Below are 16930 nucleotides of genomic sequence, written 5' to 3'. Positions count from 1 at the left end.
CTTATAAATTTTTACAATTACAGGGCCAAATACTTTTTATTTTTATTTATTTATTTATTTATTTATTTATTTATTTATTTTCAAGAGAATTAAATCGTTTATTGATTACACATGATAATGGATGATACACAAGCTTCATTCCCATCTATAATTTTATCTGGTACCGTTATTCAATTTAGATATATTGCATAGGATGTGCCAACAATCACTTTTATAACCAGTAATTCCATGATTTTGCTTGAGTAATCCCTTTTAATGGTGAACTTCAGGTCACAACAGTAACTATCAGTTCAACTACACCAAGGTTTCCGAAGACAATGGCTTCTCCACCCAAGCAGGTTGTATATAAATTCCAAATAGAACCTGGCATCACCCTGAAGGAATTCTAACTTCACACTGTTGGGGAAATTTACCAAGATGGCTTCAGAGTAGACTAACTTTACACAGCACATTAAAAAAAAGACATTTATTCAGTGTCACGATCAGACTATTACATTTAGCAATCAACAGCATGGGTGCAAAAAAAAAAAAAAAAAATCTACATTAAAACCCTTTGTTGGAATGCTTCACACTTTCCACAGAACAGAAACTAAAATAACCTGTTATACAATTAGTCACAAATACAGTCCTCAAGTTTTTTGCCCATACACATGAGTATTTGTCTAAAACATGTCTTCTTTGTAGCAGCTAGGCCCTGCCACCACTGTGCTTGGCTGAGTTCACAAATCTGTTGTAACCTGTAGCTTCCCTGTCACTTCTCCGGCTCTCCTCTCCTGCTAAGCTTTGTTTCCTAATTAAAATCTTCTGCCACTGCCATAGCTACTGCTGCTGCTGGAACCGCCATAGCCACCTTGGTTTCGTGGTTTTGCAAAGTATTGGCCTCCACCGCCATAGGGGCCAGAGCTTCTGCCTCCAAAATTTCCTCCCTTCATGGGTCCAAAATTTGAAGACTGTTGTAATTGCCAAAATCATTGTAGCTTCCACCACCTCCAAAATTGCTTCCATCATTACCAAATCCATTATAGCCATCCCCACTGCCACCATATCCACCACCAACACGGCTGCCACCAAAGCCACCACGACAACTGAAGTTTCCTCCACGACCAAAGTTGTCATTCCCACCGAAACCACCTCCACGACCACTACCAAAGTTTCCAGAACCACTTCAACCTCTTTGGCTGAATGAAGCACTAGCCATCTCTTGCTTTGACAGGGCTTTCCTAACTTCACGGTTGTGGCCATTCACAGTATGGTATTTCTGAATAACAATCTTATCCACGGAGTCATGGTCGTCAAAGGTTACAAAGGCAAAGCCCCTTTTCTTGCCACTGCCTCAGATACGTTCGTCGGCTTGCTCCTTTCTGCCCGTGGACGCCGCCGAAGAAGCATCTTGAAAGTCTCTCTTCTCCCTGCCGTCATGTCTAAGTCAGAGTCTCCTAAAGAGCCCGAACAGCTGAGGAAGCTCTTCATTGGAGGGTTCAGCTTTGAAACAACCGATGAGAGCCTAAGGAGCCATTCTGAGCAATGGAGAACGCTCATGGACTGTGTGGTAATGAGAGATCCAAACACCAAGCGTTCCAGGGGCTTTGGGTTTGTCACATATGCCACTGTGGAGGAGGTGGATGCAGCTATGAATGCAAGGCCACACAAGGTGGACGGAAGAGTTGTGGAACCAAAGAGAGCTATCTCAAGAGAAGATTCTCAAAGACCAGGTGCCCACTTAACTGTGAAAAAGATATTTGTTGGTGGCATTAAAGAAGACACTGAAGAACATCACCTAAGAGATTATTTTGAACAGTATGGGAAAATTGAAGTGATTGAAATCATGACTGACCAAGGCAGTGGCAATAAATACTTTTTAAAAAGCACATGACTAGATTAGTGATTTTTCTCAATGGTTCCACATAGTTTAAACAGAAAAATGTAGCCTGCTGCACTGGGTTTGAGAGCACTGGACTTTGACCCAGAAGATCTGGGTCTGTACTGTGGCTCTGCTTCTTACTCAGCAGGTTGTGTCGTATCTGTGAGGCTGAGTTTCCTTTACCTTTAAGATAGAAATGCTAACAAAATTTAACTTGCAAAGTTATCTTGAAGAAACACAACTGAAAACATTATTAATGGTTCCAGTGAAATGGTACTTGCTATTCTTAACCTCTGTTATAGTATATATACATAACAATTAGAATATACCCCTAATTAGAGCTGAGCAGTGGCTGGCTTTGGGAGACTTACCATCGTATCAGAGCTGCAGGTGAGGTCTTCAATGAAGCTGACCAAATCATACATTCTTTCTGCACTAGAATGTCTAGAAGTTTTCAAGATTATCTCATTTAAAGCTCTCAGTCTGTATGTGAAAAACTGGGACCCAGACCATCCATGCTTCCTGAATCTCACTAATGGTGGCAAACCACTAATTAGGTAAGGTCTCTCTTTGAGCAGACACATGTGGTATAGATGCCCTGGAGATATGGTTAGGCTTTGTGTCCCCATCCAAATCTCATATTGAATTGTAATCCCCAGGTGCTGAAGGAGAGACCTGGTGGTAGGTGATTGGACCATGGCACGGGGGCAGTTTTCCCCATGCTGTTCTCATGATAGTGAGTGAGTTCTCCCGAGATCTGATGGTTTTGTAAGCATTTGGAAGTTCCTCCTTCATACACTCTCTCTCACCTGCTGCTATGTAAGACGTCCCCTTGTGCCATGATTGTAACTTTCCTCAAGTCTCCCCAACCACGTGGAACTGTGAGTCAATTAAACCTCTTTTGTTTATAAATTACCCAGTCTTGGGGAGCGTCTTTATAGCAGTATGAAGACAGGCTAATACACCTGGATTGCTTCTGGCCATAAAGAACATATTTTATAGTCCGTTTTCACTTGAGCATTGAGAAAGCACAACTTTGTTCCAGAAAATTGAATGTACTGTTTCATATGAACCTAGTATCTAGCACAGTGCCAGACACATAATAGGTACGTAATACATATGCATAAATAAATAAATTAGACAGCTCCAATCTGTACCTAACTATGGTTTCAATAAAGTGTCTTCTTGTATTTTTAAACATACTTTCTTTTTACAATGTATTTGAATTTGTTGATAATTAAAATTCTGTTTTAAAAGAAATAAATTGCTCGTAATTTTTCCTACTAGTTATCTCTCTTGCTCTGTACTTGCATAAGAGGCACCCAAATCAGCTGATGGCAGTGTCTGGAATCATTGGCTATAGGGGTACTATCTATTCTATTTTAATTGAATGGCAGCAAACATTTCTTCCTTTTTGCCTGTTAAACATGGCATGGCTGTAGCTGCATTTTCTAAATTGATCCTAAGCAAAATGAGGAGTGGGAGAAGGTATTCTTTAAAATCCCAGGCTTCTGTTTCTATACCCTCTCTTGTCCTGTATGACCCTCTTCCTGCAGTATGGTTGACCATGTTATGCTCTCTCCAGTCTCTCTCTCTATTTTAGAAAGGCCTATATAAAGATACAATAAGATGCTTAGAACATAAGCAATGTAGGGACACTGAAGAAAGTTTTGGCTGTTAAATAATTTGATATTTGATTTTTCAAAAAATTTCAAAATAGTCATTGACTATTTTGTAGAACATTGTTGAACTTCCTCACACATGGTTTAGAATTTGTCATTTTAATTTCACAGGGAGACACCAAAATAATTTTAAAGCTTTCCTACAATGATTTCATAACATTTACATATTTTCTATCTCTAAAACAACTATTTTACACTGTCTCTTCTCCAGTCTCCTATCTGTCCTCCTCTTCCCACACTCTCAATGATGGGCTTGACACATTCCTGATAGGAAACAGAAGCTGACTGAAACTGTTTCTGCCTTCCAATACTAATTAATTGTTAATTAATACCAACTGACTTTGTTGAATTTATATCATAGTCTATGAAATCTCTTTTATTTTGTGGAAAAAGTAAGTGTACCTGAACCATTTTCCTGCAATTTATCCTCTCCTCTCCTCTCTCCTGCAATATCCATTTCTGTCTTTCTCTGCATCACTCCATCTACTATTGCATGTCACTGTTCACCTTTACAGCAACACATCTTCATGGATTTGTCTATATTTTCTGAGTCCACTTTCTCTCCTCACAGCTTTTCTCAGGCCCACTCCAGGAACTACCGTATCACTTATCCCTACTACTCCACTGAGGGTGCTCTTAGCCACATCACCAGTGACATCCATATTGTCAAAGCCAAGAGTCAATTCTGTGTTATCTTAGGCACACTCTCAGCAGAATTTGACACAACTGATCACTCTGTTCCTCTTGCAACCCTTTTTTTCTTTTAACTCCATGGTAACACACTCTTCTGATCCTTATCCTTCTCTACTGGGCACTCCCTCGTAGATGCTTTTGCTGGATCTTCCCTTGCTCAGTCTCGAATCTTTGACATCTTCAGGGTTCCCTTCATTTATTCGTCAACTCTTTCCCTAGGAAATCTTGTTTGAGAGCTTCAAAATAATATACCTAGGTGATTCTAAAATTCATAATTTTACTCCTAAAATTCATAATTTCTTAAGTCCAGATGTCTAAGCTTAAATTTAAACTGCCAAATTGATGTGTCTATTCGTATGTCTAATTGGAATCCCAAAGTCATATGGTCCCCAATTGAGCTCTTAATGTCATCTGCCTTCATTTCTTTTCTTCCCCAAATCCTTCCAATCTCAGTCAACAGCATCACTATCCATCTAGCTTAAGTCAAACACCCAGATGTTGTCCTTGACCCTTCTCTTTAACCTTCCTCATCCAATCCATCAGCAAGTTTGCCCTACTCTGTTTCTAAACATCTTATCCCAAATATGTCTGTTTGTTTTCTACTCCATTGTTACCACCCCAATCCAAGCCACCAGATATATATATATATATTTTTTTTTTTTTTTTTTTTTTTTTTTTTTTGAGACGGAGTCTTGCTCTGTCGCCCAGGCTGGAGTGCAGTGGCCGGATCTCAGCTCACTGCAAGCTCCGCCTCCCGGGTTCACGCCATTCTCCTGCCTCAGCCTCCCGAGTAGCTGGGACTACAGGCGCCCGCCACCTCGCCCCGCTAGTTTTTTGTATTTTTAGTAGAGACGGGGTTTCACCGGGTTAGCCAGGATGGTCTTGATCTCCTGACCTTGTGATCCGCCCGTCTCGGCCTCCCAAAGTGCTGGGATTACAGGCTTGAGCCACCGCGCCCGGCCACACCAGATATATTTTTAAAAATCTGGACTAGTGCAATAACTTCCTAGCTGTTTCTCTTATTTCTATATTCTTATCCTTTGATTATATAGCAGCCAGATTGATTTTTTAAAAGCATAAATCAAATCATGTTATCCCACCCCCTGCTGAAAACTCTCTAATGGCCTCTCATTTCACTTTGAAAAATTCTAAGCACCTTTTTTTTTTTTTACACATATACATAAAATACCATTTTATTCACAAGTAAAATATATCACTACTAAACCTTTGAGTTTACATTAAGGGATCCATTTTACTACAAATTTCTTGGGTTTATATTTTTAATGTTTATTTTTTTCTGTACAAAATTGGCAATAAAGCTCAGGAAAGTTACTATGATTGCTATTATATATCAGCTGAATCCTATCATATCTGATGTCTTTATATTGGATTTTACAGGTCTTTTTTTTCCATCTGCGCTTTGACTCATTAATTTACAAGAAGAAAGGGGAAAAATGTAAACTGGAAATACTAACAATATCTTTTCACTGCAGAATTACACAGTAATACCGTTACACTCAGAAAATTATCGAATGATAAAGATTCTTTTGGGGGGGAAGATATTTTTATAAAGTTTTACTGGTGTCATTTTTCTGACAAATTGCCTAAAAATTACCTAAAATTTCAATTGCTAAGTTGGAATATTTTCCTTGAAACAGTCAAAGGAAATGTACTATTACCAATAAAAAGAGAAAGATTCACAAAGGGGTAGATAATGATATAATGATTGCTATGAAAATTCTAGAAGGAAACTAAATATGAAATTCAGAAGGTTAAATGCTTAACTTCCAGGGTAGCACAGCATCTAGTACTCTTTGTAATTCCCACTGGCTTCAGTTTCCTGTAGAATCTGAAAGAATTCTTAGTGTGTTTATTATGACTTTATTTTCCCAATTTTAGCATAATGTCTATGCTCTCTGTACTATATTTTTAAGGAAATTCATACACACAAAACAGGTTCTGAAAAGTTCAAGTGTAAAAATATTTGGAGAAAATTTAAAATTTCCATTTACTTTAAAGGATGTTTAAAGTGTATAAACTTACCCATTACTGTCATTTCCGATTTTAAATGGCATGAGATTTAAACTATATTTGTCCTTAAATTAAAAAAAAATAATAATTGTAAGAGCATAAGAAGAGTTATATAGGAAAACAGTTGTTTCAATAATGCCATATATCACTTCAGATTTGCTCTCAGCTTCTTGTTTACAAACCTGGGACCTGATCAGTAATTCTTAGCGAATAGTTTGCCAGTGTCTCAAAAGTAAGGCGCCTTAGTTAAGGTCATTGAAGGCTGTTTTGGTGCCTATTGCAAGTTGTTCTTTATATTTTTACCTCCTTCTCTGTGCTGAAAAACACTGATGAGTAAATGCATTTATATCTGTATTTATATGCATTTGTGTGGATGAATGTTTGAATTCATTAAATTTTTAATGGAAACATTCAAATTTCATATGTGATGAAACCAAATTTACTTTCCCCAAGCATATGATGGGCAGGTTGTTGAGGCACACAGGGAGCATTTAAGTCCATCTATAGAAAAGGCCCTTGGTGATCACTGGAGCATAAATTGCTTAAGGTCTTGAGATTAGAAGAATAGGTATCAAAAACTTCAATACTAAACTAACTTAACCATAACCTTTGTTGGAATGCCATCACTCTATTTGACTCACAACTGATCAAATGTAACTTAATGGATAAAGATAATCCTTGGAGACACAAGAAGCCCACCCTACAAACTTTTCTTTTCTTTTTTTTTTTTTTTTTTTTTTTTTTTTTTAGACAGAGCTCTGTCTCCCAGGCTGGAGTGCAGTGGCCTGATCTCGACTCACTGAAACCTCTGCCTCCCAAGTTCAAGCGATCCTCCTGCCTCAGCCTCCAGAGTAGCTGGTATTACAGGCGTCCACCATCACGCCCAGCTAATTTTTGTATTTTTAGTAGAGACAGGGTTTCACCATGTTGGCCAGACTGGTCTCGAACTCCTGACCTCAAGTGGTCCGCCCTCCTTGGCCTCTCAAAGTGCTGGGATTACAGGCAGGAGCCAATGCACCTGGCCTGACCCTACAAACATTAAGTCAGTCTCTGAGGAAATGAAATGCAGATAGAAAAGAGGATTGTGTAGTGTGGAATTTATTATTTCTAAAGTTTAAAGAATTGGGAAAGAAAAAAAATATTAGTAAATGAAACGAAAAATGAGCTTAGTATCTAATAACGTGTGATACATTCAGTAATACTAGAAAATCTCTTAACAGTTCCAAAATGTCTGTTCTTTGTTTGACTGTCGATATGTGTGGGATCATCTATCAAATCCCCTATTTGTTTTTTTTTTTTGAGACGGAGTCTCGCTCTGCCGCCCAAGCTCCGCCTCCCGGGTTCACGCCATTCTTCCGCCTCAGCCTCCCGAGTAGCTGGGACTACAGGCGCCCGCCACCTCGTCCGGATAGTTTTTTGTACTTTTTAATAGAGACGGGGTTTCACCGGGTTAGCCAGGATGGTCTGGATCTCCTGACCTCGTGATTCACCCGTCTCCGCCTCCCAAAGTGCTGGGATTACAGGCTTGAGACACCGCGCCTGGCCCAAATCCCCCATTTCTTACTGCAGAAAAGTGGGAAGAGTTGTAGCGAATTACCCAAGAAACATGGTCCTGAGATGCCGCTTCACTTTCTCTCTCCACCATGGTAAGATTCTGAAAGTGAATAATTTTCTTAAGATTTTTGAAAGATTTTCATTGCTTTACTCTGTTAAACACAGAGGCTCTTCCTGACATGCTTCATGAACAGCCCCTTTCCTCTTTTACTTTATTATGAAATGATAAAATTGGGAAAATCCAGTGTACTTACAACAGAGATAGCCTTTGAATTTGGCACTCTGCACTATGGATTTAAAGTAGTTCCGAGCTGAACTTGATGTAAAAATGTAAATATAATGTAAATTTCAAGGAGTTTACTGTTTAGCACAGGAATTCTCAAATTTGAATGTGATTAAGAATCACTGAACAGTTTGCTAAAAATGTAGATTTTGACCCTTACTTTAGAGATTTGGACTCTGATTGGTGATTCAGGTGTATGCAATTTTAATGAGCGCCCATGCTCCCATCCCCTTATACACACACCAAGTGGTTTTGATGAGAAATCCCACTGAAGCAGATGCAATTGAGTAGGTAGAATGGAACTTCATTCAAAAAATCTTTGAAAGCCTTAAGATTTTAGGCTACGGCAGCCCTGAGGAAACTTGCTATTAATTGTTTCACTTGATTCTATCTCATTTCTCTTCTTTCTCAACTGTACACACTAAGGCTTGGATTTTTTGTTTTATTGTTTTGGCTTAGGACTCTCTCTGTATCAACAAGCTTCTAGGAAGAAAATTCAGTGATAGATTGCCTTTATTTTTTTCTCAGCCCAGTGTGAAGAGGCTCTACCTAAATTGTGTTCTAAATCAATCTTATGTGTCAGCTCACCAACATCCTTTTTTCATCTTGTACGAACTGGAACTTGTGATAAAAATCTAGCAAGTCAGATTAGCAGGCCAGGAGTAAGAAGACAACTCATGTTGTCTTTTTGATTGCTTGCTCTCCTGTGTTCACATTCAGCTTCTCAGCAGCAGAGGGTTCCTACAGTTTGGGTATAACTGTCTGTAAGAGCTGAAACAATTGGAAAGTACATGGAGAATTACAGTGTAGTGAAAGTGTTCATAAGGAGGGCACTTGGCAGGATGAATGCGGTAGAGTTTTATCTTTTTATTTATGATGGAGGATCCATCAGCTCATTTCCTTAGTGCTGTAGCATCTGTAGGGCATGTTCTTTAGCCTGAGATTGAAACAGAGCCCTGGCTGCTCCACAGTTAACTTGACTTGAGCCACCTGAGCTTCAGAGGAACTTTATTACTGGGTCCAGCAAACATATACAAAACACCTCAGTGCATACAGCCTTAGGTTATTCCAGTCTTCTGTGGAACCACTAGCGTTATGACCCAAAATGTAGGATCCACAAGGGCTAAGACTTTGTCTGTCGTATACTTTGATATGCTCCTATTGCATATGTGTGGAGGAAACATAGCATTTAATAAATACTTGTTGGATGAATTAATACGTTATCTATTGTTTCCCAGCTTCAGTCATTTGCATACTACCTTCACGAGTTAACATCCATAAAATAGCTATGCTGTTATTTGCATAAGTTTTTTTTTTTTAAATTTTTTCTTTTACTTTAGCTTCAAGTTAGGCAACAATATAGGTGAAATCCTGGGTTATGTCTAACATATATTAAAACAAAACTAATAAAAAGGAAATATCTCATCTTGCACCACTCCAAACCATTGTGCATTCCAGCAGTGGTGTGTGTCCCTTGCTTTAGAAGATTTTAAAGACGCAGTCATACTCTACATGCCATCATAATGACATTATTAGACTAGAAATCCCTAAAGAACTGTATTTTGCTTTGCTTCATTTCCTCTCTGGCTTTAGAATGACTATTAGACTGGAAGCTAATCCCTCATGCAGAATGATGCATGAATTAAATATCACTGTATGAAGAGAAATCACCCTATCCAATTACAATTAGAACCCTAGCTACTCTATATATTTTTTGAATTGCTAGGTCTGAGAAATCTGTAATTATTTATGGTTTTCCCCTACATTGACCTTGACCAGCACAGGGAGTTTCAAAGTCTATCTTGAGAAGCCCATTTTCAAAATTGACTCAGTCCTGTGTGACATTTTACATTATTCCTCTTTGACTAATTATAGTCCACAATAAGAAGTGATAACTTCATTTTAACACATGTATTTCAAATAATAAAATGTTTACACTATGAACTTGTATTTCCATTAAGATGAAGAAAGAAAAAGCACACACATGTACTTAAATATATGATTAAATGCCTTGTAAAAGTTAGCAAAAGAACAAGCACAAAAGGCTAATTGAATACATCTCAGGGACTACATTTTTTTCTGCTCAAGACTTTCCTTACCTATTAATTAAACGAACAATGCCTTTGAGTTTTCTAAAGAGGAATGCTGTCTTTTTTTTTGCTTATTGAAGTGGAGACACACTACTTCAATAACCATGTTACAGAAGAGCTATGTTTCTCTGAAGACTTAATAATTGCTGAATCGTCAACTCTTGCTGGGTTTAAATGACATCCTCCTAATTTTGAAATATTCAAACTTAAACCTCAGTTTGAAGTAGCATTTGAATATACCTTCAAACAGAAACCTCTGTGTGTAATTCCTCCAAAACATGAAATCCCTGTAACTCTTTCAATGAAGTTGTGTTAGTGTTCCTCAGACGCAGAGCTTATCAATTCTGCTGACACCAGAGAGTTTCCGATTCCTGAAAGCAGGACCCCTGTGACATCTTCATTCCTTTCCAGTCTAGAATCAAGGAAAACTGATGTATAACCACCCTTTTAAATTCTGAAGATTAAGAAAAATCTCAAGTAAATATTTAAACACTCAAAATATATCTTATCCCTATCAAAACTGTGCTTTGCTCATGTTAGCCTAGGAAATAGCTGTATGTTAATTCTACTTCAAGTCATTTGGAAGAAAATAATAAATATGACCTTTATAACATTGTAGTGGCAATGTTATCTATTACTAAGAGCCAATTATTGTTAGCCATATTTAGGGCACTTTGGACAATGCTAAATCTCATTATTTGTTCATAATTCAAGGTAACTTGAATTACTTTGAAATTACTGTGTTACCTCAGAAAAAATAATTTGATAGGAATATTAATGCAAACAAGATAAAAGGGCTTCAAAGAGGCTTTAATCAAAAAATTTAGAGGAGAAATCTCCAATGTTAGAATCACCATTTTAAAACATTTTCTATGCTTATTCACTTAAGTAAATACATTTCTGTAGCTTAATCCAAACAAATACATGTTTTTGAAAGCAATAAAAAAGGCATTTATTTTAAAATGTTCTATGCTTACTATTTCCTGCTGACCTTCTTTGTATACAGCTGAAGCTACTGACTGTGCTGTATTTTTGCCCACTGTCATAAAAAAGTATGTAAATTGCAGTCTGGCCAATGACGAGGGAATGAGAAAATTATGCTTAGAATTAATCTGCCAGGTTAATTTAATCACTTTATGACTGGTTTTAAATTGGGTGGATAATCAGTGCTAACATCCCATTCCATCTCAAATTCACTGAGGTCTCTACGGTCTCATGGGATCAGAATAAGTTATCAGTGGATTTTGGGTAGTGTGTGTACATGTTCACAAATCAGATAACATTATGAAGTTTTATTCTACTTTTTGTAAAAATAATCAGGGACCACGAAAGGGTCATCACATCTGGTAAGGGTTGAAGATCTGAAACAACACAGTGAAATTCCTGCTGTCATTTTACAGATCTTTTTAAAAACCTGGTCAGTGGATGACTTTTTTCCCCTGGAGAGAGAAGATACCAAGACTAACTTATAAGCATCCTAATTGTAAGTTCATCACATGATTAGTACAGATTTAAGAAGTTAGATGACTTTACATATAATTAAAAGGTCAGTTGCTAGCAACTAAGGGAATAATATCTTAAAACAATATAGATAATGGTTTATTTTTCAATTTATTTTCCAAACCTATCATTTAGGAATACTTATTTAACATCATTTTAATCTGACATTAGATAAACGAGCTAAAATTTAAACTATCTGAGAGGAAAAGGAGATTTAAAAATATCTAATATTTAAATTCTGAGCACGGGGACGGTAAAAAGAGCTGGCTGAATTCTTACTGGTGAAAGGAGGCTTTTATAGCAAGTGTAAGTTACCATAAAAATCATAGTAAGAGTAAACAAATCTTGCTTTCCAAATGGACAACTTGTTTGAAATAACCAGATGTAAAGATTAAGTAACAGCAAGACTGTAAATAGGCTATTTTGCAGTTTGATTTGGGATTATTTACAAAAAGATATTGGCCAGAATATTTTGCCTATGAAATTGTTCTACATCACAGAGTAATTGCAATTGTAATAGAAAAAATTTCAATGTCCTAAATGTCTTCTTTCATGAAATCAGATCAAAATGTTTTAAGTAATATAAAAACAATTAAATATAAACATTTATTTAAGCAAAATTAAGTATAAAATTAATGAAGACAAAATTCTAGTAACTTAACCAGATGAAAAAATCATTTTGGTGATTAGTAAATTTAATGCTGCAATGGAAACAAAGCAGAATATAGGAATTCAAAACAAGGTCTACTGCTTTGAAATGAAACTGACCCTTCCTGCATTCAGAATGAATTTCAATTATGTTTAGAAGCCTAGCTTGTCAGTTGCATTTTCCTTGCTTTCCAAATGCACAATTTACTTGAAATAACCAAATTAGGATATGGATGGTGCTTATTGGAATGTGCACATGATGTCTTTCTTAGCATAAATAAAAGAGGCCCAAACATACTGATTATTTAGAATTTTCTTTGGATGTATCCATCCTCTCAATTTGGTAACAAAGTAAGTTACAAACAGCTGTTGGATATTTTGTGACTGGAAAGAAATGTTATTAAATTGTCTTCATATATAACATTCAAATAATATTTCCTTTGCTATTATCCTTTGCCAAGGAACTAATTTAGAACAGCAAGGATTAAAATAGAGAATATCGCATTCAAAAAGGAAGAAAAAAGCATGTATAATCTCACCTGGGTAAAGCCTTCATAAATTGCTCAGTTCTGAAGGAGACATGGATAAAATGCAGTATGTATTTTCGACAAGCAAGAAGCTGAAGATTTGAGTACCTTTTCTTGCTCTACTTTGGATTTATCTGGGTTCTCTAAATCCAAACTCTGATTAGCATATTTAATCTTATGCAGCATCAGGCATGATCACCCATCCTTTAACGATTCTATTATCTGTTTTAACCATTCCTAACAGTCTGTTTATATTCAAATATACTTTTAGTAAACATTGCAGTGTGTGCTTTTGTGGCTTCAGAATTTTGATAGTGGTATTTATTAAACACACCTATGATGTTCACATGGTGCAGATGAAATAGAGGCAAGCCAAACAGAAACAAAAACTTAAATGATCTAGTTCAGCTATTTACACGGGTTGGGCTAAATATTAGGTAATTCACTTACCTTTGTGTAGTAGACAGGGCAGAAGCAGTATGGCATATAGTATGGTAGAGGTAATAGGCTTTGATTCAGAAGACTTAAATTTCAGTCAGTTTCCATATCCTATGTTTACCTTGAGAAACTGACTTGACTTCTCTCAGATTCAGTGCGCTCATTTGTAAAACTGGGATAAGTATTATAGTACCTGATATAGAAGTTTTTAATCTCATGAGATACGTAAATGAAAATATAGTTTAGAAGTAGTTTAGAATATTAAATGAAAAATTATTTCTACTTATATTAGTAACATATGGAATTAGCCATAATTACTCAGGTGGTCCTTAATGAATGTTAATGCATAATGAAATTTCGAAGGCTTGTCTATGGCTCTGCAAGAACATAAATCATGGTATAATAAGAGGTTGAAGGAAAGGAAAATGATGAAAGTTGAAAGAGAAGAGGTAACTTGCCATGCTAGGAAATTAGACTTTTCCTTTGTCCAAGGACAGTGAGGGGCATTATTTTGAAGGGTTTTAAGTAAAAGCAAAGACTAGATGAGATTGTTTCTTAGCAAGATCTCCTTGGCTGCAGTGTGAAGAATCGATTGGGAATGAAACTGGAAAGTAGGGAGACCAGTGTTAAGGGGCTGATGCAGAAACCAGATGAATGATCTGAAGTAGGATGGTGGCAGAGGGAGAGAGAGAAGAGGGAGAGAGAGAAGAGGGAGAGGGAAAGATAGGGAGATATCGAGATTCAAGAAGTATTAAGAGATTAAAAAGACAGGATTTAAGAGATTGGTTGAGAAGTAGAGTGGGGTAAGGGATAAAGCAGACAAATTAAAACAGTGCCCAAACTTCCATGTTAGGCAATATTATAATAACACAGGAATACCGAAGCAGGAAGATGCTTGGGGAAAAAAGATAATTTAATTTTAGACATGCAGTATTTGGGAGGTTCTGGGACATCCAAGCAGGTGTGTTGGACAGTTGGAGAGATAAATATGGGATCCAAAGAATGTCCTGCAGAAATGTGTAGAGTAGAAGATTCAACCTGAAAAATACGTAAAATTTAGGAGACTAAAGAAGGAAACTCAGCCTGGAAGTGCTTTTGTCAATGCAGAGTTATTAGGAAACATCTTTAGGATAGCTCTGGTAAGAAAGGAAAGGATCTGGAGTAAAGTATTTGGGCTTAAGCTTTGGCTCTCCTATTTATTAACAACATGACTTTGAGAAGTTACCCCATTTTAGCCAACTGTAAAATGGGGATACTACTACTAATATTCATTTTATGAGGTTAAGGATAAAATAATTGTCAACCTTCTATATATAGTCATGTGTAAAAATTACTAGTGTTATGAGAATACACTAAACAGTTTTGCTTCCTTAAAAGCTTGTTGTAAATAGAGATCTGTAATTCTTAGAAATATATTGTAAACAACAGGTAAAAAATAACTTTTATAATGTCCAGAAATCTAAATTTGCAAAAAATTACAATTTATTAGTACTGATGTTAGATATACTGAACAAGGAGAATGTACATACTGTTTTCACTGTATAAAACAAAGCTCTTTATATGATAAATTTACCATTATAATAGAATGAAAAATGTGTTTATTTTTCATGAGAATGTAGGAAGTGGCTGGGAACTAAAAAAAAAAGATTGGTATGGCAAGCCTAGTAATTTGTAGAAAAATATAGTATTTTTTAGAAATAATAATAATTAGACATTTCTACAGCCATGAAAACTTTGAGGTCCACACAGATACATGCATATTTTCTCCTGTTACCCCAGAACACACAGAGTTCCCAGTGGCTTCCCACCTGTGGATACACTCCCATGGAAGCCCTCAGTATGATATAGAGGGGGGATGATGGCAGGACCACCCAAGCACCTGAGGTTTGAATTTGCACACATCTTTCAGCATCTTTTCTTTGGAGTTCCAAATTCTCCAAACTGCTTGGTACTATTCAAATTTGTTCCATAAACACAAGTAAACCTAACAAAAAAAGCAAAATAACTCTTAGCAGTAAAGCTGTTGGATAAATGGCAGTTTAAATCATTTTTACCCCCACTGATAGAGATGACTTCAGCTCACTGCTATCTGAGAGTAGTAATAAATATTTATAAAGTACTCTACTGAGATGTTCGGAACATCACACTGCTCCAACAGACAATTTCAGGCTAGAGTGAAATGGGCAGGATAAAAAGTAAACAAAAATAAACTTCAGACTAGATCACTTGTCCACTTACTCTGTTTTAAAATAAACAAGAGTACCATTTTCAATTTCTACTGCTGGGTGGAACTTCCACATTACTAAAAATAAAACTTCCTCACAAGTGGTTAGAATGTTCTTAATCCTCCACAGGTGAGGCAAAGAATTTGTCTGGTATCGTTCCCATGAGCCCAGGAATGGAAAGTCAGGGCATTTTTTCATTCTTTATGCTGAGTTTGTCTGTCTCTTATCAGGCTTCTAGTTAGAAAGAAAAATGTTTCCATTAGGAGAAAGTTTCCCCCCATCCCAACTTAAAATCTGTTTAAAATTTTACAGCAGACCCACTATTCTGGAGAGTTATCACTATACCAGGAGTTGCAAAAAGGAGGAATATCTATTGTCTAGTGCTATGGCTTTGACTCCTTAGCAAGAAAAAAAAAAAGTCTTGAAGAAATAAAGTTAAAAGTGTCACTTCCACCAATGAATACAACTGTATATAGATATCCTTCAGTAAAAATAGAATGAGTAATTTGCCTCTTGGCCCAATTAACATGTCCAAACATTCATCCCATAGTTGAAAATTCATTTTTTTTTTTCTCAAACAAGAATTCAGGCTGCTGATTACCTGTTTTCCCTATGCCATCCTTATTATTTAAATGACCTTTCTTTTGACCATTTCTAGTTTTGGGCAAAAAAATGGAATTACTTGAAAACCTATCATATATAATAAACTTCACTCCCTCTTTCAGAAATTCTTTTGAATTCTATTCTGATTGTCCTGGAAGGATGGTAGGTTTTTAGTATTTAGTTTATGTTCACAAGTGATTCCTCCAGTCAGTGACTCATTTTGAAGGTGCAGGTACTTGGCAACATTATTACCCTTGCCCCAAAATACAGCCTGTCTCTCATCTGCTCCTGTGGGGTTAAAGCTCTCAAGCATCTGCCCCCACTTACCAAGCACCCTCCCTGCACAGAATATTAAACTTTCCTGCCTTTTCCAACCTCTTGACAGCTACTCTTGCTTTGCCTCAGGACCTAGATCTTAAATATCTGAAGACAGAAACTCCTACTTTTGCACATTGGATTTATTTTGTCCTACACATTTTTTTTTTTTTTCTGATAGAGAAAACAGCCTGTTTTAACCTCAACAAATACACACATTTCACTCAATACCTACCATCCATCTTTCTCTCCCTCCCTCCCTCTCTCTCTCCCAGAACCTAACAACTGGGTCTCAGCCCTAATAAAATTTGCATTTTGAAAATTTTACTCTAAATAATTAATGGATTTGTTTTATAGAACATCTTCACTTAATATTTTATTGTATCCACGTTAGCAACACAGTTCCATCTATTGTTATGTGGGATTTAATTTAGTTTATTTCATTTATTAACAAACTTATTCTTCCTCCTTCCATCTCAT

General features: G+C 36.6%; 1 pseudogene; it reads right to left on the bottom strand.

Moving 5' to 3' along the window:
- Nucleotides 1-741: 741 nt before the first annotated feature.
- Nucleotides 742-1419, bottom strand: LOC104669202 (annotated as a pseudogene).
- Between the last annotated feature and the right edge of the window lie 15511 nt (nucleotides 1420-16930).

Source organism: Rhinopithecus roxellana, chromosome 3 (assembly GCF_007565055.1).
Source record: "Rhinopithecus roxellana isolate Shanxi Qingling chromosome 3, ASM756505v1, whole genome shotgun sequence".
NCBI lineage: Eukaryota > Metazoa > Chordata > Mammalia > Primates > Cercopithecidae > Rhinopithecus > Rhinopithecus roxellana.
The sequence above is the reverse complement of the archived record's forward strand: the minus strand, read 5'-3'. Positions and strand labels throughout refer to the sequence as shown.